General features: G+C 36.9%; 1 protein-coding gene and 1 non-coding gene across 19 annotated transcripts in view; one reads left to right on the top strand and one right to left on the bottom strand.

Moving 5' to 3' along the window:
* The window catches only part of Camk2d (calcium/calmodulin dependent protein kinase II delta), a 301,010-nt gene that overhangs the window by 210,873 nt on the left and 63,680 nt on the right, over positions 1-26,457 (bottom strand). The gene's annotated exons all lie outside the window — the stretch shown is intronic.
* Positions 2,339-2,458, top strand: LOC124995161 (small nucleolar RNA SNORA43). The gene has a single exon (XR_007110636.1). It is a non-coding gene; the product is annotated as a small nucleolar RNA SNORA43 (small nucleolar RNA).

Genomic DNA, 26,457 nt, shown 5'->3' with positions numbered 1-26,457 from the left:
GAGCAAGGAAAAACATTTTAAGATGGCACATGAAACACAAGGTATCAGACTGAGACTTCACACAGAATAGAGGACTATATGTCAATAGCACCATATAAACTATTATGTCTCAAAGGATTGCAAATGTCACAAAAACAAGTCTTTACATAAATAAGATGTGATATAGGTTGTGCATATTAAGAATTAATGAGATTTAAATTTGTCTATATATTTATTTTAACTGTATATCAATAATTTAAAGAATTTTAAAGTTATTCTAATTATACCACCATGGAAGAGTAATGAGATGAATTTTGTAACACTCCATCCTCAGTTTCCACAATTGGATCTATACTGTACTTCCCCAAGGTGTAATTTTACTTGTAAGATTGGAGAATTTGTGGCACAATTCCATTTTTTTAATTAGATATAACAGAGCTAAGTCACTACAGACACTCAGTATTAAAATTCTTCAAACATTGACTACCTAGAGACTAAAAGAACCCAGAATGGTAACATGGCATACTAAACATAAATTTAATTCACACTTTACATTTTTTCTGGGGGCCCTGGTGATTTTTTATAGGCAGTTACATAGTAATACAAAAGGGTGTTTCCTTCAAGAATTTTGATTTTTTTTATTGTGTTAAGGTAAATATATTTGCTTTTCTTAAATATTTTTGGTTAAGAATTAAAAGTGAAAACCATGAAATAGTTACACAGTTTTCCACAGGACAATTTTTAATATAGTAATTCAATAACACTAAAGCCTTAAAATACAGATAAAGAATAACTGCATAATAATTCAGAAGAATAAAAGAAAGACATGTAAGAAATGTGGATTTTATGGTTCCTTAAAGCATCTGGAACATTCTATTGTACATTTTTCATTGAATTTTCCTCAGGAAACTGAAACTAATAAAGTTTGAGCTTCAGGGTCTTTCATTTGCAGGGACTCTTGAAAAGGCCACAACAATTTGCTCATAGACTCTCAGGTTTTCACAAGAGTTGAAAAACAAGGTACTCAAGTAGCACTCTGTTAGGATGACTACTTTCCTCTCTTCTTCCCCTCTCCTTCCTTACACATCTACATTTGTGTTGAGCAAAAGTGAATGGCCCTGAACATTTTTGAAATCTAGTTAAGGAGTTGGGGAGCTGAAGATATATTTAGCTTGGGTCTAATGAAACAAATTAACTTGATTCTCAGTCACTTCTGTGTAGCAATGTTATTGCTAGTCAACCTAGTGTAAGAAAGCTGCCAGGAACATACCCATTGCCCAGGCTGTCATAGCATGATGTGACACCCCAGAGGAAGAATTATGATCCTGAACTTGTACTACAGGTGGCTCCACAAGTGTGTGTGTGTGTGTGTGTGTGTGTGTGTGTGTGTGTGTAAGAAGGGAAACAATAATTTTTGCTATTTTTCTGGTTTTTTAGGGGGGGTACCGGGGATTGAACTCAGGGGCCCTCAACCACTGAGTCACCTCCCCAGCCCTATTTTGTGTTTTATTTGGAGACAGGGACTGATTGAGTTGCGTAGCACCTCACTTTTGCTGAGGCTGGATGAACTCACCATCCTTATGCCTTAGCCTCCCAAGTCGCTGGGATTACAGGCATGTTCCACCATTCCTGGCTATTTTTCTGGATTTTGATATGTTCTGTAATATTTGTCAGATCTTTAAAATGTATAACTTGCTATGCCTATTTTCACTATAAATATATCTGTACTTTTGAGTTTAATTTTATAAGTGCAATTTTTTACTTTATCTTAAAATCTCTCAAATTGCATATGCTTCAGACTCTACTAAATCTGGGTGCACACTAAGTAGTCTGTGCTTATGAAAAAAGTAGAAGATAATTTGTTTAAATTCTGAATACAAAAAATAGACTTATATATTAAAATACTTGACAAAATTTATTATATTTATTTTTCTTTAAGTGAATACAAACTTATTTTATATTGCTAACACTAGTCATGGAAGGCCTATAACTATATTACACTGGTCAAGGATGATCAACTATAGTGAAAAAACCACTCAAATGAAAATCAGGAAAAAAAGATCTCCAGTAGAGGCTCTGCCAAAAATAATGGAAAACAGGGCAATTCTTTTAAGGATAGAAAACTGTATTAATTCCTATATATCTCATTAAGAGATTGAATTTTTGAGATTTAATTTTAGGGGAAAAATAAGTCCTCTATCAGACATGATACTTAAACATTTATAGTTGACATGTTTATTAAGTATATTTATTGAGAGAGACAAGGGCACTGATAGCTATTTTGGAAGATAATGTAACATATCATGTTCTAGATCCTCATTAACTAGGAGTTAAACTAGTAATTAGTGGTTGAAATAAGAACACCCCCTGCCAGCACCACAGGTGGGGCTGTTCTAGTGTACCTGTGACATCAGGGCAAACAGCAAGTGGCTATCTCTGTGCTCAGTAAGCACTAAGAATGGTTTACAGCCTGACATTTCTCAGAATCACAGTGATGTGAGCTGGGTTTTTGCTTTGGAAATGACCACCTGGTTTGCTCCCAGGGGGAGGCATCATAGGCCCTGGTAGCAGTCACTACCTACTGGTTTGGTTGTTGCTGAAAACCCTGAACAAAACACTAAACTTAGTTTTTTTGCAGTGTTGGGAATTGACCCCAGGGCCTTGTATGCTAGACCAGCTGTCTACCACCAAGCTACATCTCCAGCCCTCTGAATTTTGATTTTTAGTTTCTTTATAAGTGGGGTTGGGTATGAGAATTAGGGAATCTGTGGCAGGCTCTGTGGGATGAACCAGGGAAGAATCTTCCCTGCCTCCCTTCCTGAAAGGTCTATCAGGGAAGGACTGACAACCATGGAGCTGAGGGAAACCACCCATGTCCTGAGCCCATGTTATGAAGACCCCTGAGACACATGGCAAGGGGCAGGAGGCTGAGGCAGGAGGATCCCAGTACCAGGCCACCCTGGCAACTTGATCCAGAGAGGCCAAGAAGGATGTGGTCCCGCCTTGCCTTGTGTGCCTCATGGAGTGCCATTGCCCATTTCCATCCATGCCTGGGGACTTGTTGGGACCACCTTCCTCTGCTGGGGACTGGGAGAAGTTACTTTTGTTTCTAGGGCAAGGTTCAAGTGTTAGCACCAAGAACATTAGGATTTATGGCTGAAGTTTCAGAATTTCACCTGGAATGATAGCTGAAGTTTTAAGCAAAAGGTGTTAAAATGCATTAAAAGATTTGCTTCGTGTACAAAGAAAAGAAAAAAAAAAAAAGAAAGAAAGAAAGAAGAACACCCTTCAAATTGGATAAGGAAAGTAAAGCAGTCATTTACAGAACTGCATTACCTAAGTCATTTCAAGAACTTAGTGTAGCCTGTGTACACTTTGTGTCTGTCACATTTTGTGGATGCTTCCATTTCCTACACATGTATACACACAAATAAATGGGGTTTAATGCAGTCACCTAAATGAAAAAATACTATTGAGACAAGATATTAAAATGAAATTATCTCAGTTTTAGCGAAAACCCTAAGAGATAAAAACAAACTAGTTGTCAAGTATAGAGCACCAAAATCATACATTCAGGACTTGCCAAGGCCTACACTGAAGCCATTCGGCCATCATGAGCCCAGTGCTCGCTGAGCACTCTACAGTCGAGAGAAGAGTGGCTGAAACTCTCCATGCTCCCTACTACACCACACTGGAAAGTTTACTCAAGGTACCAAACTTGGGGGTGGGGGGAGATGTCTCTGAGAGCAGTATTTGAAGGTGCATTTCCTATATGTTGAGAAAATAAGAACTTGCTTTATAACTGATTGTGAAATGAAATCATGGTAGGAGAACTGTCCTGAAATTGCAAAGCCAAGAAGGTTCTGCTGTGATTGAGCTCTGCTTCCACCAGTGGCAAGACAAAGATGCATGTTTGCAATGGACTATATGTGAGCCCATAGGAAGAATCATTTTGTAAGAGACAACGCCCAAGGGTACCACCTGAGAATGCAAGGTGATCACAAACAGGAACGGAATGCTAGAAGCCCAGGAGTGAATTCTAATCTGCACTGCTACCTTCTGAGAGATGTGTGGTTGCCATCTCTTATGAGACATTTTTGAAGGTGCTGAACGATCACTTCTAGGGACGTCTGGGGACAGTTGCCCTAACAATAACCATGCTACCCCTGGTTTGAAATTTTAACTGCCCATTTAGCTCCTGGGCTTCTGGCATTCAAGCCCTGTACATAACTATCTAAAACATGGCTTTACTGAACTGTAGAATTTGGATCCTTCTGGAATTTGGGTTTCCTTCACATCAGTGTCTCTTCTTTTAGAGTTTCACATCCAGTTTCCTTTGAAAGCAAAGCTAGAAAGATCAATTTATATAGAGTATTTGTGAAATATGCTTCTGTACCTTCTAATTGCCTAAAATTTTTCTACATAACTTACACTTTAGGAGTGTATCATATTGTTTCTGATATTGAAATTAAAATGAATCTGAAAAGGAGGGTAAACTTCTCCAGACTTGAGGGAGTGCCATTCTTAATTCATTGTTATTCTAGATGTGATCCTTCACAGGGAATGAATATTTATCGATTACCTAGAATGCTGTCTCAAGTAGGCACTGCATCATTTAGATCACGCATTTAGAACTGGCAGAGCTTTATAATTGGGACATCTCTAAAGCAAGAGCTTTCTGCAACCCTGCCTGGCTTTGTGCCTACAGTTTACAAGGAGGCATATTTAATGCCACCTAAATTGACTTTGGTTCCTTGTACACTCTGAAAGGGGAAGGCATTTGCTCTGTGTGGTAAACTTCAAAGTCAGAAGGCACAAACCTAAGGCTGGACAGTAAACTCCACTACCAGATGAAATTAACAGATACACTGCCCGACTGCTAAGTGTCTTTCTGCAGAGTGACACAGAAAACAATTTCTGATTTGTGTTAATCTGGAGATATTGTCAGAGTCAAAACAATGCCCCCAACAGCTGGAAGGTTGTGGGGAGCCCCTGGAGCTTATGATTTTCTGTGTATCATACTTAAATCAACAGCTACCTCTCCCCAGGGAATAAAACACCAGAGGCACAATTTGCTCCTGAAAACTTGAGATTGTAGAAATTCTGCCAAGTGACCTGGAAATACAGGACTGAAGTCTCTGACTAGAAGTCTCTGAAGAGAACATCCTGCATTAGGCTCCTGCAGAAGAGTGAAATATACTGCAAACATCCACACCTGTACATTCCACCTTTCACAATGACTATTGCCTGTGCAGCAAATCTCTTTCCCTTTTCACATAGCTAATTCATGACTTATTTCTTCCTACCCTTGTTTTGCCTTCACCTAATATTATTTTTTTTAAATCTTACTATAAAATGACAGAGTCAAACTGGAAATATATTTCAGCTGAAAGAAAGAAATATCATTTATAAGGCTGTTACCTCAGTAGACCTCTGTTTACATTTTTGACACATGTCCTTCCAGTCTTTTCCTGTGTATTTACATAGCATATTCTTTTGACTTTAAAATCATAGTTTATACACTTTTGAAACTGTCAGAATTCTCCTTTGACAACTTCTTGGTACAGAAAGATTGCTGGTTGGCCTGATAAATGTTTTGTTTTGTTTTTGTGGTGCTGGGGATTTAATTCAGTTGAGTGTTCAATCACTCTACCACTGAGCTACCTTTCCAGTCCCTTTAGTATTTTGAGACAGAGTCCTGCTAAATTTCCCAGGCTGGACTTGAACTTATGATCCTCCTGCCTCAGCCTCCCCAGTCACTGGGATTACAGGTGTGTGCAGCCAAGGCCAGCTAGCCTGATAAATGAATGAAGAATGGTGAAGTTTACAAACATGAATTGGGAGAGGAGGAGGTAGGAGATTATTTTTGTTTGTTTGTTTTTTCCACAATCCCACAGTGCTGGGGACTCGAACCTGGGCCTTGCGCATGGCAGGCAGGCACTCTACATGATGGGCTATATCATCAGCACATAGGAGATTATTTTCAGACAAAACTTTTCACACCATAAAAAGTTTGCCCCCTCAGTGCAACTGCTGTCAAAAGGAGCTAACTAATTGACTCTACAAAATATTTGCATAAATGATAAAGTTCCTGTGAACTCAAAGGGAAATGAATTATTCTGATTCTGAAACTACTCTCATTTTATTTTACTAAAGTTTATAAAATTTGCAGGCTAGTATGAAGATAAAAACAATGTACCCTTCCCACCTTAACAGCTGTACTGTTTACTTCCTTCAAAATTTATCACTATGTTTTTTCCATCAACATTTGGGTAAGCCAAGATGATCTACCTAGGCTCCAAGCAAGAGATAAAGATGCAATTCCTGTCACACTGTAGATGCAGATGGGGAGGCTCCTTTAGTTCAGATTTTGATAAAACTACATCATGACCAAAATATGATGAAACTTTGGGAAAATGTATCGTCAAAAATCCAGGAACTTTATTACACAAACCATTTGAGTCTTATGAAATGTTCATTTGGCACACTGAGCGGCTCCTCCTCCCCCTCCCACATTCAATCTTCTTTAATTTATTGAAGGCTTGGCACCTGGCCAGTCTTCTACTTCACTGAAAGCCTGCCAGCATGCTGGGTACTTCAGCAAACACACAGATAACTGGTTCAAAGCTCGTCCTCTCAGCTCCTTGACCTCTCTGTCGCCAGTGGTCTGCATTTCCACTCTATTTCAGTTGCCACTGGCTCTCCTTCCTTGAAACGTGGTCCTCCTTCTCTCTAGCATCAGGGAGTGAAAAGTGAAAAAGCCCCGTCTCCAAGCACCACCTGCTCACTGTCTGCATTGCTTATTCAATGCCTCCGGCAGGGCACTTTTTCCAACAGTCCACAGACTCCCCACTTTGTCCCACCTTAGTCCTCTTTCTTATTTACTATCCTCCACATCCCTACACATTGTCTGCTCCAGTCATAATGGCCTTCTTTTGAATTTCTCAAATGTGCCTCTGAAGGAGTTAAAAACAGCTCCAGCACAGTGACTATTTTGAATGAAAGCCACTTAAAAAACAGCAGGTGCAAGAAGATCATTGTGACCTCCCTTCTGTGTCTTAAAAGCAGGAGCTGTGAAAGATGCTTTCCTTGCATTAGAAGAAATGCAACATTATTATCAAAGATGAGAAGTTGAGACGGAGGAGAATTCTGTAGGCCTTACTAAAATAACTCGTAGCTTTTAAGTCTCCCCACATAATTCAGTTGCTTCTTCAGAACTTAATTATTCTTTGTCCAATTCAGTATGTAATTGATTGGCTCAAACCACGTTTATGGGTCTTTATTTCCTTATGAGGGTGCTGTGATGTGTAAAACTTGCATTAAATAAATTTGTTTGCATATTTTTTCCCTGTTGATCACTTATGTCCACTTAATTCTTAGGTTCAGCCAAAAAGAAGCCCTAAAGAGGAGGAGATCTCCATGCAGGCTTCATGCAAAAGATTAAAATGCTTTTCAAGTCTGCTTCATTCCCTGCACCATGTATTTGACTACCTCAGAACCTTTGCACCTGCTTGCCCAACTGCTGAGATGCTCCCTCCTGCTCTGTCTGATTGATACCTACTCATTCCTCCAACCCTGAAACAAGTTCTTCTCTCAAGAAATCCATTACTAATGTGGCCAAATCCCTTATTATTAGCTCTCACACACAGCACAATTCTACATCTTTACAGTACTTGCCACATCTGTGATTTTTTTTCACTTGTTTTTATCAATGCTTTGTCTTCATGATAAAGTAACCAGGACAGCAGGATCTGTGCTCCTTTTTTTCCCTCACTGTTTTATATCCAGCATCTAAGGCAGTATATGTCACATTGTAAATATTCAACAAATATTGATTAAATTAAATCAAGAATAAATAGGAAAAAGATGATATAAACAGAAAAGTATAAGTAAAATAATGGAAGCTACTCCTGATACAACTTGGCTTACTCTCTTCTTCAAGGGCCACAGACAAAAGCATAATCTGGTCAATGACTAGTTTAAGAGTCAGATGACACAATGCCATCTGAATTAGAAGTCCCCATGTCACAACTGGCCACTGGAAAAGAATTAAGTAAGCCAGGCACGGTAGCACATACCTGTAATCCCAGCATCTTGGGAGGCTGAGGCAGGAGGACAGTGAGTTCAAAGCCAGTCTTTGCAGCTTAGTGAAGACCTAAGCAACTCAGGGAGACCCTGTCTCTAAATAAAATTTTAAAAAAGGGCTGCGGATGTGGCTCAGTAGTTAAAGGCCCCTGGGTTTAATCCCCAGTACCAAAAAAAGAAAAAGAACTAAGTAGATTCTACAAAATCCAATGCTTATTGACAAAGGCAAGATTACTCATTATCAAAAAACTAAAATATGTATGTAACAAAAGTGGAACTATAGGCCTTGAAATAAGAAGTCTGTCAAGTAAAATAGCCCCATGTTGGCTCTATGTTCAGTTGTTATTGCCCTATTACCTTAGTACCTCAAAGTTCAAGGTATGTCAAATTAATGATAATTATTGTGTCATAAGCATTGCGACCATCAAGTAAGGCCAGTGGGGGTAGATGGTGCCCACTATGATTGGGTTATAATCTCAGAATAGAGGATATATCCCTGGGAGATGATGAGAAAATTACCCCAGGTATGATGATTCTGTTCATATTAATCCTTTTCCATCACCAAAATGACTCTTGGAGGTTAACTATGATTCCTGACAGGTAGTAAAACTATTTAAGACAAAAAAGAGTAAATAAAAATAACTGAAAAGAAACCAGAAAAATAACCCTATTATTTAGCAAATTTTCTACATTCTTGAATTCCTAACTATAGCTATCAGAGGAAAGATATTGAGATCTCTCTTTATGTCTCTTATCTTTGAAAGATGTTCTGTAAGACTCTGAAGAAGTGTTTAATAACATTGGTCAAAGTCTTTAAATTGTTTCTTCTTATTAGTTTCAGAAAATTGAAATTTTAAAAATTCTTATAAATCATTGATAATACATTTTGATTATACTAAAATCAACCTTATTAATTGAAAGAAAAAAATAGCCCCATGTATACAGAGAAAAAAGTGGCATTATATGGTGAAAATGCACATATTAATCTAAAGGGGGTATCATATCAGTGTTAAGTGGGATATATACAAAAATATGTATAAAAGAATATTTAGTATCATCTTGATTTACACTTTAAAGATCTGTTTTTTTTTTTTTTAATGGCTATGCAAAAAAAGCAACTTGATTGACAAAAATAGCAACTTGATTGACAAAATAGCATGGAATTAAACCTTTTAAAAGCTATAGTAATATTTCAAATAACTGGAATATTTTTTAATATGGTAGGTATGGGTCAGCTGAAAATCAGGTTACTAGAGGATTAAATGCAAGAAACTGTTTTGGTGCAAGGTGTCACTAGAAATCCTCATAAGTTATGTCAACCCAACCCCCTTTTTAATAGAGAACAGTCCTATGAAGGAGCCCATGTTAGGAGGCAGGAAGGACTTGAATGGCAGAGCAGAGGGGTCCAGGTGCTCTTCAACTCTTGCAAAACCCGGGACGCTCACTTAACCTCACTGAAATGTTTCCTCCACTGTAAACTTCATCGTGTACTTTAGGAGACCTGTGAGACTCCAAAGCCTTCTAGGCATGTATTCCTCCTGTGACATCAATGAACTCAACTAAGGCCATTTCCATTTCTGTCACTTTATGCTTGGTTCTGTGATCTTTAAAAGTCGAGGTGGACACAATACGCTTAGCCCAAGGATACTTCCCTAGCCTGATTTTTTTTAATCTATTTAAGTATAAAGTACAAACAGAAAATTGCAGATGTCATAAGTATACTGAACAATGACTTTCACGAAATGAACACACATCCATGTAATCAGCACCCAGAAGCCCCTGAGGCTCCTAGTCCTACTTCAAACCAAAGAAGTCACTGCTCTGGCTGCCAATAGAAGAGATTGAGGCTGTTCTTATACTTTATGTAACAGGACTAATACACCATGTTTGTATGTGGTTTTATTTTATTCTTGGAACACATTCCATTCACATATTGCTGCTAATGTTCTAGTGTGGCAACATTGCTAAGAGTTGGAAAACCTAAGGGATGAATGAATAGAAGACAAAACAAAAAGTAAGAAAGATTGTTAATGGTAAAGAGAAAATTAAACTTTACAAAAGTCTTGATGTAAGAGATATAATTTACTTTATGACAACATAAATAGGTTCAATCAAAATCAATTTAGTTTTACCAACACATATAGGTCAGAATTTAGTCTCTTATCCTCTTCTCTATTAACACATGTTTTTTAAACACTTGTCTCTCTTTGGCCCATTTCCTTTGCTTTCTTAATTCTGCTGTAGATGTCTACCATTGGAACTAGTCATATGATCTACTATTTCTGATTTTCTGCTCTGTGTTTTATAAAATCAGTAATACCATGTAAAAGAGAACAGAGAAATCCTAAGTCACATCCCTGAACTGTGGACAGGGAAAAAGCAAATTTTTAAAGTTACATAACCGAGTTCGAACAAATCCGATTTCAAAACAAAAAAAAAACTTTTAAGCCAAATCTCTAAATGTAAACTGGAAATTAAAGCACAAGCAAGGAAGCTTCAAGGCTTCATTATGATGTAAAACCCAATTTCTTAGAAACAGCACACAACTTTCTTTATGACATTAACTTCACAGCAGTTATCACACTTACTAGATTTTTAAGACACAAACAAATCCAAACCATTTAAAAAGGAATAAAGGAAAAGAAAAAAAGGAAGAAAGCCCTCTCTATTATATTGATTTATTTGAAAACTACCAAAAAAAAAAAAAAAAAAAAGCACTTTAAAGAATGCATCTCTAATATATAACAGAAAGAACTGGTAATATTGGGTGTAGGATGCCCCTTTCCAAAGACTGACAAAATTTAGTGAAAGGAAAAAGTTAAGGAAGGTTTATTTATGGATTTAGAACAGTGATTGAAGACCTAACTATGAATGTCATTAATAGAACTAAAAACCTTAACTGTTAAAGGTTTCATGTCTTATGGAAAAATCTACACAGTCATCCTGTACAAAAATCCCATCACAACCATGATAGTGGCTACACTTTTCCTTCCTGGACATGTTTTATTTTAATACAAAAATACAATTTCCAAAATAATAAACCACATATTATGACGTAAGTCTATTATAATTAATTCATTTGTGGACAGAAAAATTTCCTTTCTCTTAATCCTTACTTCGCATTTAGTTTAAGTTCTTGTCACTGGTCAGGTTCTGTAGAAATAGATCTGGAGATATAGCATGTGAGGTGCAAGATTTTTGGGGGACAGGGAAACCTATAACATTTTATCAGTAGAGTTGAAAGGGAAAGGAAGGAAGATCAGGCTATGTAAGAAATTGAACTGAGGCAATTTCAACAATGTCTCAGTCCCGCAAAACATTCTAGAACAAATCCTGTCCATTAGAGTTGTTCAGTGTTGGATCAAAATAGCTCTCAACCTGGTCATCAGATGTGACGTGTCCCAGGAGAAACATGACTTCCAGAAAGCCAGTTTTCTCAGTTGAAACTGACCCTGACTCTAGATTCTCTGCTACCTGCAAGAAGGCCCTTCTCCTCCTCAGAGGCAGACCTGAATGGCATCCCCATGCCTGCTGTAGTTCTTTAATAGAATATGAAGTTAATAATTCTATAGGTTCAAGAAGTTGTGTGGGACAAGAGAAGCGAAGGACATGAACCATAGTAACTATATTTCTCTTAGAGATTATCTAGCCATGGACTGCTGCTTTGACAGATGCAGATACTGAGGCACACAGAGGGGGAAATCAGGCCAATCATAGAAGACTAGAAAAAGTGTTTTTTGTGTCACAGGAAAAAACCTGTCCTTGACCTGAATGTGAAGGTATGAAATGATGAAGTGATGGCACCATTCTGTGCAAGGACTGGAGACAAATGGAGGCCTCTTAGTGATAGGTCTGATTTATGGAACACCTTTCTCTGGGGCAGCACTGGGTACTTGGCTTGTGTGAGCTAATTAATCTTCACTATTTTCCTGTGAGATAGATAGTTAAAGGTAATGCTCTTTGTGACCTAAGAGTAAGAGAGAAAAATGTTTCTGTGATTTTCTTATAATCATTCATTAAATTAAGAAAGTACTAGATGTCACAGGTATCTCTATGCCCCCTTACTGATGGTATTTACTGAAGCACATATTCAGTTTATTGCTAGTTATGTTTAAGTTTATGCTACATTCCTTTCCCTTAAGTCCTCCCTTTTATCATGTATGATACTTTTTGTATAAAATTCCAAGATTGGCTGAGAGAAAAATTTGCCCCAAACAGAAAACTTCAGGACTTTTCCAAGTAACAAAAAATCTCACCTGGAATTTTATCCTGTGCTCATTCCTTACTACAGAAATAAAGAGATCCTTACACTGAGTGACAAAAATCATGGAGGAAAACTTGATAAACCCACAATTTATTCAAATCTATTGAGATTTAAGTAAAAACTAATAATTTGAATAAATCTTTTATTTAGATGACTTCTGTTTAAAATATGCCATCTGGCATACCCAATTTTAAAACAAACAGCCTTTTTTTAGTTTTACTTTGTATATTTGATTGGTTTTGTAATTCCGGTGTGTTTGTTTTTCTAACTCAAGGGATATCTGTACTCAAAACTAAAATTCTCTACCCAGGGACATAAGCATAAGATACAGGAACAGAGACCTGATTTTGAATCTCACTCTACCCCTTTCCTTTCTGGGAAATTACTGAGCTTCCTTTTCCATGTTTACTTGATAGAAGACTATTATGCTTCGGAGGGCACTACGTTTTGCCCCCTAACAGTTCCAGTCCTTACTGGGTCTAGTGGGAGTGGTTCCTCACTGAGGCATCATAAGAGGGATTGACACCTGCCTCAAGGGAGGGACTTAGGCTGTCAGGAATGGGACTGGTTACTGTAGTGCTAAAAGATTGTTATAAAGTGAGTTTGGCTTTCTTGGATGTCTTTCTTGCTCCCTCTTTTCTGTGACCCCTCTTGTCTGTGTGCTTTGCCATGTGATGCCATCTGTCATGAGGCCCTTACCAGAAGCTGACAGCCATGCCACGCTTTTGGACCTCCAAAACTGGGAGCTAAATAAACCTTTTCTTTATAAAGTATCCAGAATCTGGTACTTTATTACATCACAGAAAACTAAAACCAGGGTAACTGCTAGAATTAAATTAGAATCTACATGAAACTTTGTATCATAAAAAATAAGTTATATTTCACCTGTTTTGGTATGGGAGGAAGAAAAATAGTTTGTTTTAAAGTATTCATTTTTAAATAAGAATTTCAAAGTATAAGAAAAATACACACTCAAACTCTTTCTTTCTTTCCTCTGTGTGTGTGTGTGTGTGTGTGTGTGTGTACGCGCGCGTATGCACTCTGGGGATCAAATTCAGGATCTTGTGAATGCTGAAGCACAACCCCAGCACTACACTAAGATTTTTATAAATTGAATTAAAACATCCATTGCATTATTTTTTTCTAAATAGAAGAATGTTAGTATTTGCCATTTTTACACTTTTCCAAAATTTGTAAGTTTTTAAACTCAAATTCTGAACTTATTTTAGTGTTACTAAGACTTCAACTTCTAGGCCAAACACAAGAACACTATACTGCAATTATAAGTAGGCCAAACTTATTTTTTTCCCTCTGTTTTTCTCTACTCCAATTCAAGTGCACAAATAATCCACAGATAATCTTTCTCAACCTCTATTTTGCTGAAACCACACAAAACCCCTTAATTTGGTGTTTATCTTATTTAAAATAGAAATTATATCATTTTAGCTTTTAGTTCAGTAAACCCAAGAAAAAAGTGTTCTTGTACTGTTATTCTAAATAAATGTTTTAATTTAACATTCTTCAATTCAAGTCAAAATGAGTCATCAGTTTTGCTGGATCAAAAAAGGGCTAAGTACAAAGTGCTCTATGACTGTAATAAACCTCACTGAATTCACTGTTTTACTTAGAGAAATAAAAGGCTCTTAGTTTCATCAGGTTCAATCATCTGCCAGTTACTCTAAATACACTTGAGTCAGATGATCTATAATCCAGAAAACAGTATAAAAGAGGGTACTGGGGAATTAGTCAATGTTCATCCAACATCTGGAAACTGACTGTTTTAAATTAGAGTAAATGGAAATCTGAAGAACAAATATTCTAAGCACAACTACTATGTGTTATTTTACCCCATTCATGACATTTAATTACTGATCTCAACTCCAAGTAATGGGCTGTGTGCACTAATTTTTTCCCACCCACTTCTTATCTTACACAGACCAGAGAAACTATTTCAAGTGGGTGTAAAATGGTTATGTTTCAAACATTTCAAAATCCTCCACCACCTGCACAGGAAACTCTGACTGAAAACCAGACTGGTTCCTATAGAGCAGCACCAAGGACCAGGGTGCATGACTGAGGGCTGAATCTGGTTACTAGATAGTTAAATGAAATCAGTCGAGAGGATATGGTACTCCCAGGGCAAGAGGCACAGACACTTTTTCTTGTCAGCAAGAGTTTGCAGCCAGATTTGGGTTGCCTGCACCTCTGACAATCTCAGATACAAACTGATTTAAATACTGCCTCTATTTCATGAGAGCAGTCTATGGAGCAGGACCTGTATTAGGTGTGCTGATATAAAGATTAGGAAAAGATTCCTGCCCTCAACAGTTCAGTACTGTGGGAAAACAAATGAGAAAAAATACAATTTTACTACAATGTATACAGGAGGTGTTGTTTAACCTAAGCTTTGAAGAATACGTAGGGGTTTTCCAGTTAACAAGTAATGAAGCAAATTTTAGACAAAAGGTACAGCATGGTCCACATCATAGGATCAGGAAAAATATCTTTGGAGGTTTTGGAGAATAGCAAATGGTCTGAAGAATTGGCCTTTGGACAATGAGCTCAAAGGTGAACTGGGGAAAACCAAAAAGAACCAAAATAATAACTGTATCCAAAGCAGTTAGGACTTTCTGCTTCAGGAGAGGTGGGTTTTAATCAGAGGGGTGAGGCAACTAGACTCTGTTGGCAGTGTAATATAGTGGCTAAGAGCTCAGATTCTAGAGGTGCCCAGGATCAATTACTACCTCCACCACTTGGGAGCATTTGTGATCTGGGGCAAGCTCCTTTACCTCACTGTGCCTCAGTTTGTTTTTCTATAAGATAGTACCTTCTTCCTGGGATTTTTGAGAGATCGACACATAAAAATAGAACAGTGTATGGTGTACAGGAAGCAAAACAGAAAAACTGATTGTGGAGTATGAAATCAGAGGAGGACCATAGACAAAGATTTCATTCAACTGATTGATTGTGGTGCTGGGGATTGAATTCAGGGCAATGTACCGCTGAGCTATATCCCTAGTCCTTTTTCTGTTTTAATTTTGAGAGTGGTTTTCACTAAGTTGTTGAAGCTGGCCGAGAACTTGTGATTCTCCTGCTTTAGCATCCTGAGTTGCTGGGATTATAGGTATGCACTGCCACACTCCTCTTAAGCAAGGATTTTAATTAGACAGCTAATGAAAATTATGTCTATCAAATGGTTTTAAGAGTATTTTTGTATAGCTTCCCATACTGCATAACTACATATTATAAAAACTAACACATAATCTAAAATATATATCCATTAAAATTCACTGTTCTTACATTCTAGTTGTTTATGTGAATATGTGTATATTTTAGATATGTCAGGCTACAATTTATATACACAAGTATATTCCCTAAAGACAATCTAGTAGGTATTGTATACATAATTATAAGTTGGAAGGCAAATGAATGAAAAGGATGAATGCTTCTTGTCTTCTTTGTATGTAAAGGGACCCACTCAGAATAAGGGTGGAGGAGAGGCTGTACTGTTCCCTGGCACCCTTAGTCATACTGTCTGAGGTAGAGGTCAGCAGGAATAGAGGAATCACACTGCTTCCCATCTCTCTGGTCTGCCCAGAAAGTCTCAGTTACTGGAAAAGCTTCAGAAATCTTTACCAAAAAATCCATTTAAAATCCTGAAATTCTATTTCTCAGAAAAATAACATTACTCTTCAGTCTAGAAATAACATCCAGGCCTCAAAGAGCTATACTGTCATTACTTCTAAAAATAAACTAAGCAAATCAAAGTCTTGAGGTCAGTTTCAAATAATGTGCTACAGCAGTTACACAAGCAGTGGCCCCACACTAGCCCACTGTCAGCAGAGGATGCCCTGACAGGATGGGCCTGTTTGCTCCTCTCTGATGTGCATCTGCTGAGACCTGACTGCAGTTTGCCACACAGGACTCCAGGACAGAAGAGGCTGAATAGTTTCTTGCTCTTTGTTGATATCTTTAGTAGGGCACTCAGGGAGGGCACCCAAATATAGGAATTCTCCAAATCCAACAGCCTTTCCAAACAGCAGTTCAACTTTTCTTCTAGAGTCATCCAAATGATTTTCTGAATTCACCATAATGTGTAGGAATCAGTGATACAAACTATTATTTGAACTGAGAAAAGTAACTTATGATTCTGACTTTAAATAGGAAAGGCATGAGCCTAGGAAAGATAGTAAATTAAATCTACAAAGTATGAAAAATTAGAGAAAAATGGAATTAGGCAATATTGCAAAAAGTGTGGAATATGGACATTTTAACTTTATGTTAATAGTCATAAAAATTGTTCACTTCCTAGAACACATTATGAATATCTTTAGAAACCACTATAGATAAACATTTAACTGGTGTTTCCTCATGTTCTTTGGTGAAAATAACAATTAAAACAGATAAATCAGCCCAGTGTGATGGCACACACCTGTAATCCCAGTAGCTCGGGAGGCTGAGGCAGAAAGATTGTGAGTTCAAATCCAGCCTCAGCAATTTAGCGAGGCCCTAAGCAACTCAGCGAGACCCTGTCTCCAAATAAAATATAAAAAAAGGGCTGAAGCTATGGCTCAGTGATTAAGCAATGCTGGGTTCAATCTCCAGAACTGGGGGATAAAAAAGATAAATAAAGAAAGAAAGAAATAATGCCAAGACACTAAAATGCACTTAATTCTAAGCAACACCCTTGTTGCTAAAATTTGAAAGTTTAATTTTTATCTTGAACAAAAATGGCAAAAATTAATCAAAACATTTCAAATAATAAGGTCCAAATGCTGGAGATTTATATACCCATAAGGGTACCTCAGTATACCTTTGTAGTACATGTAGAAACACAGATTGTGACCTTTCCAAATAAGAACTCAGGAAATTATTAAGAATCCTTCCCTTCTCCGCTTCTTCCTCCATTGGAGGAAAATAATTTCACCAGTCCTCATGTTGGATTTTCAGTCATATGTTACTTAAGTAGAGAAAAATATATCTCAGAGGATGTAGTAATTGTTTTATATGTTCCACGTTATTTCTGTTGCAAATTCCTAGCAGTACACGCAAAATGGCTGATGGGATTGTTTTTAACTGACTAAACATTGATTAGCCTTACATGTCATTTTCTGTGGCCTGTGGTCACAAACCATCTTAAAGTCAAGTCAGGTCATCAATCAAATCCAATTCAAATGATCTAACTAAGATGAAAAAATTGATAGCCTAAAAAACTGTCAGTCCTTTTTAGTAAAGCTAGTGACAGAAATGGATGGATGAACATTGCCCTCCAACTCAAAACTGACAAGAGTCAGATAAGGACAATAATATACAGTTTGCTACAAGTAAGCAGTAAGTTTGTCTTGTGGCTAAACAAGGAAAGCTTTCAGCCTCTGAAGCTTTTTATCTGGCATATGCTTTATAAGAAATAAGAAACTCAAGAATTCCTCAGACACCCACCTGCCAGCTGAAAATGGGTAGCTTCTGACTGTTCTTGTCAGTAACATAAAAGCAGCCAAATACAAATGGGATATTTTTTCTCCCTTTGCCCTTAGGTTGAAATATTAAATCATCAGGCACTGGTTCCTACAGTCCTTCTTGGTTCACTCATTCAAAATCTCACACAAACGTAATTTTAGATGGTTCTGTTACCAAGTAATATACAAATCTAAACTTCTAAAGTGGTATGACAGAATAATGGTAACATTTACAAAGTGGAAAAAAAAACTATAGGAAAAAAAATCTTTCAATTAAATAGATGTTCACACCTTATCAAATAAAACAACTATCAGGTAAATCAGGTTCAGTAAAGGAAAAGCACTTAATTTTCTTAATTACTAAATAATGACCTGTTTCTTAGAGTTGTTAAATCTTAAAAAGTCTTCCTGAAGATTTTGCACTCCAAGGTGATCCATCAAGACTAAGTCTATTGCCAAGCACTCCAAAACTCTTGCCACCAAAAAGCAGCATGAGGCAAAATGAATGGATCTCTCCATGACATTATGTGTGTCCTTCACAAGGAGGTCTGTATGTTCTCAGACTTTCCTCTGGTACACAGCCTAATTCAAAGAGCTTAGGAGCCCTAGGGGGAGAGAGGGTGCATTCTCCTTTCTAACTATGCCCATCTTTGAATATATCAGAACAAAATAGCTTTTTACCACTTTCCAATTAAATAAAATGTTTTCTGTTATACACACTTGACATTAGAAATGGCACAATAAGTTTCACCTACTTACACAACTATCATTGCTATGCAACTTCCTAAAGTTTATGTCTCCAGTCTGACCCCTGTTCTAATTTTCAAACATCTCAAGCTGCCAGAAGCCTATCTTCACAGAGTTGTGCTATGAGGCATCTGAGGGGCATCCTTCTCAGAACTTTTGTTCTTCTAGTTCTTGATGCCACAAATTTCCCTTCCTATAACTTCCTGTATTCAGTCACAGAATTATCAACTTCCTGGTCATGCAGTGTCTCTCAAATCAATCTCACCTTTGCCTCCCACCTTCCACTGCCCCGGGTCACATCATCACTATGTATATGATAAGGTAAGAAGCACTTATAACCTTGTCTTCAGTTTTTCTCAAAATTGGTCCTTCTTTTCCCTCCATCCTCCCTTTCTCATTCTCTCAGGAATGCTATGCCTTCTTTTTTCTTTGACTTACATGTCCTTCCATTGTTTTTTCCATGTTGGCTCCTGTTTTTCACTCTGGTCTCTACTCAGGTATTACCAACACACATCTCCTTACAACTCTTTCTCCATCAGCCCCACTTTCATCCTATTAATCCGAATCACTTCACTTTGTGATGTGATTTCCTTCAGAGCACTCACCACAGTCTGATGTTGATTTTACCATTTGGGTAAAAAAATCTGTCTGGCCCTCTAAGCATTCCCACTAGAATAGTACCTTCTGGAAGGCAGAAAACTTGAGTTGTCTTATCCATCACTTGTTTCCCCAACATCTAAAAAAGTGCCAGGCATATAAGGGGTACCCAGTAAATATTTTTCCAGTGAAAAAGTTCCTACATAGGCATTTAGTTTGAATAACACCAATTCACAGTGGGAGTAGAAGAACATCGATGTCAAAATGACAAAATGAAACCAGACCATGAATGATAACATGAACCAAAGTAGTTAAAACAAAAGAACACAACCTTGCAGATTTCAAAATGTGACGACCCAGGAAGGCAATAGAAGATTCTCCAAAAACTTAACATGATTCAAAGTTCAGCTCCAATGCAGGCCTTCCCCTATTCATGAAATTCATATTGATGGAAGTATTAAGAAAACACATCTCAGATCTATAACCCCTGCCATGCTGGCCAATCACACATCTCATCTGAATTCCTTGAGCATCCAGCAAGGAATCTATGGGGGAAAGTTCTACAATGCTTAAGGGTGTGATTTGCAAAATAAAGGAAAATGAGCTCCAAATTGCAGGAACAAAGTTCCTTCTGCACAGAACTGGGCCTACATTCATTTGTGATCTTCTGCCCCTCTCCCCCGAATAGTGATCACCTTGGAGAAAATGAGGCAGCAATACTTATTTAGAAATAATTAAATTATTAATAACCAAAGTCAAATTTTTCAAAATATCTATTCAATGATTTTTGTATTATTAAGCATTTCCCACCATGGCCTCATTTTTTTGTCAAGTATGGTGATGATGAGACTTCTCCCTCACATTAAAATATTTAATGTATCCTTACTAATATTTGATAATTTCCAGGTCATCCTCTTCCAGTTAATTTGAATTAATTTACTCAACTTATATTCACTGGTTTTTACCAGGATGTATAAACTACTATGATATTAAATTCCAAAACTGCTGTTCTATATATGCATATTAATTTCCTCTTAGTCTGGGACCAGTTGGCTTTTCTTTCTGAATACCTCTTTAATAATGCTGCCAATAGATCATAAGGAAAGAAATGTTTGTGAATGCCCTGAGACTAAAACTCTTAGACAGAAACTAAGATTAATTTATTGCACTAAATAAGTTATTATTATAAGCAGAGAGTAATTAAGATTCACAACACACAATATTGCCTAATAGAGTATAACTGCAACAACCCAAATGCATTAAGGCAGTTCAACATCATCACTGTCACACACACACAAACACTAAAGGATGGAACACTCACCACTGAAGTTAAAAAGACTGGAACCCTCTCCTTTGACATTAAAAAGAATGAGCTTTCTATCACAACACTGAAAAACTACAAGGCTGAAAACCTACCCACTCTGCAAAGATTCTTAGACTTAGGTACCAAATCTGTTCTACCAATAGTTAGTACATGCAGGTATATGTTTAGAAGATGAAAACTACCTATAATTCCTAAATTGAAAAACTGGGTGGAAAGAAGTACACAGCCCAGTGGTAGGAATACAAACAATGCCATCAGGTTGAGTAGATTTTCCTGAGCTACAATCATTCTATGGCTACATTTACAATGAGCAAAAAAAATGAGTAAATGTTCCTGAATTGCTCAGGAAATCCCAATTACACTTGCCACACTACTTAAATGGGTGATGCCAAATTGTGCAATGAATCTCTGGTGAAGTATGTATGGCCAATGAATATAATTCTGTGTTGTGCTTTAAAGAAATTTTCTTTGCTCTCCTGAGAAAAGGACAAAGAAAAATAGCCATACATGAGATGAATAAAGTCAACCAGGAAACAACTGCATAAGCAAGAATCACAATGCTGCTGAGGAAATCACTGAATAATTTAAGAGTCCTTGCTAAGTGTTTCAATCTTCAATCTCTTGATCTCTGAGAAAAGTTTATCTCTAGCACCCAAAATTCTTTCATTCATTCCAGGTGCCTTGTCTCTGCATAAGAATTCTGTTGATCATATTTTTTCCATTCATACTTAAAATACCAATTCAACCCTAAGGATGAAAACAGGTATCTTAGATCTCATAATAAAATATATTTAAAATAAGCAACAAAAATTTGATCACATTATTCACTAAACAAAAACGTATCTACAATCTTCAAAGTATGCACACATTCTGAATAATGTTAAATTTTGCGGATCTGCATTTACATGGTGCTAATTCCTGTTGTACTTAATATTCATGGCAACCATACATGTATAAAACTTTGGGACTACATGAAGATATACTGATACATTCCCTGAAAACAATTGTATACATTATACATTGTTCTTAGTAACATTTTCCTTACTGACTATCATTTAAAACAGATCTTGTTTTCAAATACCATTCATATAATTTGCAGAACTGCTTACATGGTTTTTGTCAAATCACAAGGTTCATCAAAGTTTCACTTTTACTTCCTTATTCAGGTTGGAACCCACAGGAAGTCATTTATGTTCCTTCTAACCTACAGGAGATGTGAAAAATAACTAGAACCAGCCTGCAGCAGCCGACTATAAGTGAACACTGAGCTGGTCTCTCAAAGGGAGATCATCTACAGAACCCAACAGTGGGTAAAGGAAGCATTCATTCTGAATCAGGGGTCAGGATAGGAAAACCAATCTTAAATAATCTCCTCCAGAGCAGTCCTGCCCAGTGTGGTTTCATAATGTTGTCAGAAGCAACATTTGTAAAGTTTATGGGTTCCAAAGCTTCCATAAAAAATTCCTAGGAGACTAGCCTGGAAGTTAAAAGAAGCCAAAGAGGCTTTAGGTAGTTCTGCTAAGTTTCAAAATGCTAACAGATTTTCTGGAGACTTTATTGGTATAAGCTGTTTAGAAATGGTGCAATAAAAATACATTTATTGGTAGCTTCACTTGTGCTCTTGCTAAAAGATCAGCTACACACTTGCTTAGTCCCACTCTTCTGGTTCTGATCCTCAAAGAAAAAATGGAAACATGAAGTAAAGGCAGTAAGTGTCAGAGGAGAAAGAACTAATGCCTGTTTCCCTTCTTCTTGTGTCTAATTGGTACTCATATCCTCTGCATTCCAACTGGATGGAAATGTTTGTTTTTTAAAAGGTTAATGGGGTTTTATATGATATTTTTGTTCAGGACCTAACAATTTAAAAGTAAGTTTTGGAAAATCTGAGCTCCAATATGGCTATAACCAAATAAAAGTATAAAAACAAAGTAATATATTATTATCAATAAAAATGTTTTCATTTGTCAAGTTTAAAGTTGTTCAGGAATTATCCAAAGAAAATATTTTAGACTTTTCTAACATTTTCTAATTTTAATATCTATTATAATGAACCCAAATAGGAAAACATATCTGCCTCAGAACCATTCTATTAAGCATTCTGAAGCCAAGTGAAAATGAGTTTTAATGTATGCACTTTTCTCACTTAGTCAGAATAGCATCATAAGCAAGAGCCTAACTCTCCCTTTCTATATATCAACTTCTCATGTTTGCTAGTCTTTAAAAACCTTACATGAAAATAATAGACATATTCATGATCCACATCAGCTAACTAGTTTATCCAGGGAGAGGTGGATTAATCCAGGGGTGTAAAAAACAACCAGATTGTCCAGAAAATGGAAACACCACATGATATGTTCTGACCTCAAACTTTAGGAGTCTCCTGACCCCTAGACCAATGGAGCATGGAGACACAGTAAAAGACCTCAGGAAAAAGAAGATCTAATTTCTTACCCACTGCTGACTTATTAATGAAGCATTAATACAAACTTTTATTAATGCTTTCAGCTCTTGCAATGAAGCTGCCCTCCAAGTGCCATTGATGTATTTGTTTTGAGAGTTAACAGTCAAGGAAAAAAGGTATCCTGCAAACTGGTAAAAAAAGTTATCTATTGCTCAGAAAGTAGACATTTTTATGAAAGAAAAAAACCATGATCTGAGCTAACAAGAGTTCTTACTTTGGGAATATGGGTCACATACTCAATAACACTAGTGAGACAGGGGAAGCAAGTGTGACTCCAATACCTGTCAGGATATCACAGAGACTTATGTATCATGGGACAGACAGAAGAGGTAGGTCCCCTCTGCTGTGAGCCCCATCTCACCCAGAACTCCATCCCATCCACGTGATGAAGAGAAAGTTACTGTAACATTGTCAAAAACACCAAAAGATGAGTTTTAATAAACTTTACCTCATATGCTGCACTATGTGACCTAAGACACACTTTTTAACATCATTTCACACTGTACTCTAGTTGCTTTACCTGCGTGAGCTCAGTCTCTGTACTGAGCTTCCCAAGCACAGGCACAAAGTATTCTCCATATGTTTATGGAATGATTCAGAGAGTGGTACAACCTTGGTTAGCATATGGTTGATGCAACAAATACTGTCATCAAAAGGAACATGAAAATAAGATTACAACTTTCTAACTTCCAACTTTTTAGAGCACGATTTGATCATAACCCTATAGTCACCATGAAGACTCCTTCCTTTCTTTAAAATGAGTATGTACTCTAATAAGATAAAAAGATAAAAGAATGTTCCTTTATGTTCTTGAACCAGATGATAGCCTGCCAATATAACTTCCTATTTAGGGATCTATGGGATGGGAAGACAGGTAAGAAGAACAAGTTCAATAATGAGTATGAAACTAAGGGAAAATGGAGTGAGAAGGTTAGAGGCCTTCCAAGTCATTCTCTATCCAACCTAACAATTCACACACACACACACACACACACACACACACACACACACCCCACTCAAATTATACCTCCCACTCTGATCTCTCCCCTGAATTTGAATGTGTTATGAACTTAGGACTTTTATACCTCCTGACCTCTCTGTTTGGAAAGTTGGAAGATTTTTCACATGCCTTTTCTTTTACCTTTCTCAGGACCTTTCTCAAATGAACCACACCAAGTGAGCCTTAACCATATTTAAAATTGCCGCCCCTCCCCCAGACTCCTCCCACACACATGCACATGTACACACACATGTACACATAAACTTAGTCCCTATCTCTTGCTTCATTCTTCTCCACAGCCCTACCACCATCTCGCAAACTTATATTTTACCTATGACTGAAATATAAGCTCCATGAAGTCAGGCATTTTCTTCTGTCTTGATCTCTGCTATACCACCAGGACCTACAATGACTCCTAACCCAACGAAAATCAATAATTATTTGTTTAATAAATTAGCGGACACACTAAGAAGCAAGAAAGAGGAATTAAAGTCATAGGGGCTGAGAATGTAGCTCAGTGGTGGAATGTTTGCCTGGCAGGTACAAGGCCTGGGTTCAATTGCCAGGACCACAATAAGTGAATGAATGAATGAATGAAGGAAGGAATAAATAAATAAATAAATAAATAAATAAAAAGTCTCAGCAGGATGACTCAGAAATCTGCAGTTGCCCCTTTCCTCTGGAAGTCTATTATGCCTTATTAATAATCTGTTCCCAACAGTTATTAAGAAACTGCATTTGTGTGGTCTGGAAGCAGCTCTCACCTTCTCATCTTCATATAGAAGTACAAAGTTTCTTAATGTCAAAGGAGTCTGGGATGAGTACAGAAGACATCTGAGCCAGAATGTCAGTGACATTGACTGAGAATCTCACCATAAGTACACTGACTCTGGTCTCAAGGTTTTAAAAATGTTGAAGAAAGAACAGAAGGCAAAATCTACATATGGAAATGAGTACATGCAAGATCACAGAAACCACAAAGAATGTACGAGTTCACTCACTGCTCTAGCAGCCACTCAGCCATTTCTGCTACAGACACCGTTACAAGTTCCAGGGACACCAAGAACAAATTAATTCTTGGGCTTAAGAAGTTCATCTCCAGACATATGTAGTTACAGGGGATGGATTGAGAAGCCTTAATTTTAAAGAGGATTTTTAGCACCAGGATTTGAATTTATATATTGGAAGTTTCCAAGGTACATAATAAATATTTTTGGAATGAAGGAACCACGGCTCCAAAATGTATTCAAAGCCCTGGCCTAAAATCTATTTTTCTTCTTTCTGTACTTGCATAATTATTGCAACATTTGTTTTTATTTCTCATTTCACCAATAAGCCTTGGAAAATCTGAGACGGATTCTTTCTTATTATACTAAGTCAGTTCTTCTGAGAAGTGACTCATATTAACACCTTTTTGTTTTGAGATAACTACAAAAAATTCCAAAATGCAACTGATTCCCACCCCTGGAAATGACTCTTTCAAATAGAAGTCCTTTCAATTTATCAGATAGTCCATTTTTCCTTGAGTTAAATTCCTAAGAACCACTGCAAAATCATAAGGTTTAAAAGAACTTACCTTCTCTTTCCTTCCATCCTGCACACAAAACTAGCCAGCCACAAGATCTACTATCTTTTGGGTCACAATAAAATTCATCAATACTTACACTAAACTTTTTTATTTGGACTCTTTCCTCATACATTGACTTAGACAAATAACTAAAGATCTCTGTGCCTCAGATTTACCATGAATAAAACGGGTTCACAGTACATATACCTTGTAGGGTTCCTGTGATAATATAATGAGCAAATGCATGCTATATGAACAGCAGCTGACCTACTGTATATACTCGATAAATGTTACCTATCACCGTTGTATTTTTATTTTTATTAGTGGTTATATTGTAATTTACAATATTTACAATTATGTTTACTATTAAAACAATTCAAACAATGAAAATCCCTTCTTTTCCGTTCCCTAATCTCACTCCCCCAAGCTATCACTCTGCATATCCTTCCATATGTATTCTATGACAGGTTGAGGTATATATACCCAGACACTTTCTTTTTTATTTAAATTGAATCTTGTTATATAAATGCTTCCCCAATTTTCTTCTTTGTCATCTACTATGACTTGTACACCTTTCCTTGTGGTTTTATTTCACATCAATAATTTGGATGCACAGGTGCCATAACTTACTTAATGAATCTCCAAGTGACAGCCATGGATGTGTATCCCATGTATACTACTACTATACAACATTAAAATAAATATTATAATATAATGTTTGTATATGTAATACATATAACTATATAAAATTTATATATATATGAGAAATGACATATCTGACAAACCTCAGTGGCATACTTCTAAATTCTCATGTTACAATATTCTAATATAAATAGAAATATGTGGATTGGAGTGGCTGAAAACAAATATAATGCAATCCCTGGATCTATCTACTAGCATAGGTAGCTAAAGACCAGAGGTACAAAGGATGTTTGTTGGCAAATAGTGAGGGCGGGATGAGGTGACTCTCTCATGTG

Source organism: Sciurus carolinensis, chromosome 10 (genome assembly GCF_902686445.1).
Source record: "Sciurus carolinensis chromosome 10, mSciCar1.2, whole genome shotgun sequence".
NCBI classification, from domain to species: Eukaryota; Metazoa; Chordata; class Mammalia; order Rodentia; family Sciuridae; genus Sciurus; species Sciurus carolinensis.
Note: the sequence above shows the minus strand (reverse complement) of the source record. Positions and strands in the feature narration are given on the sequence as shown.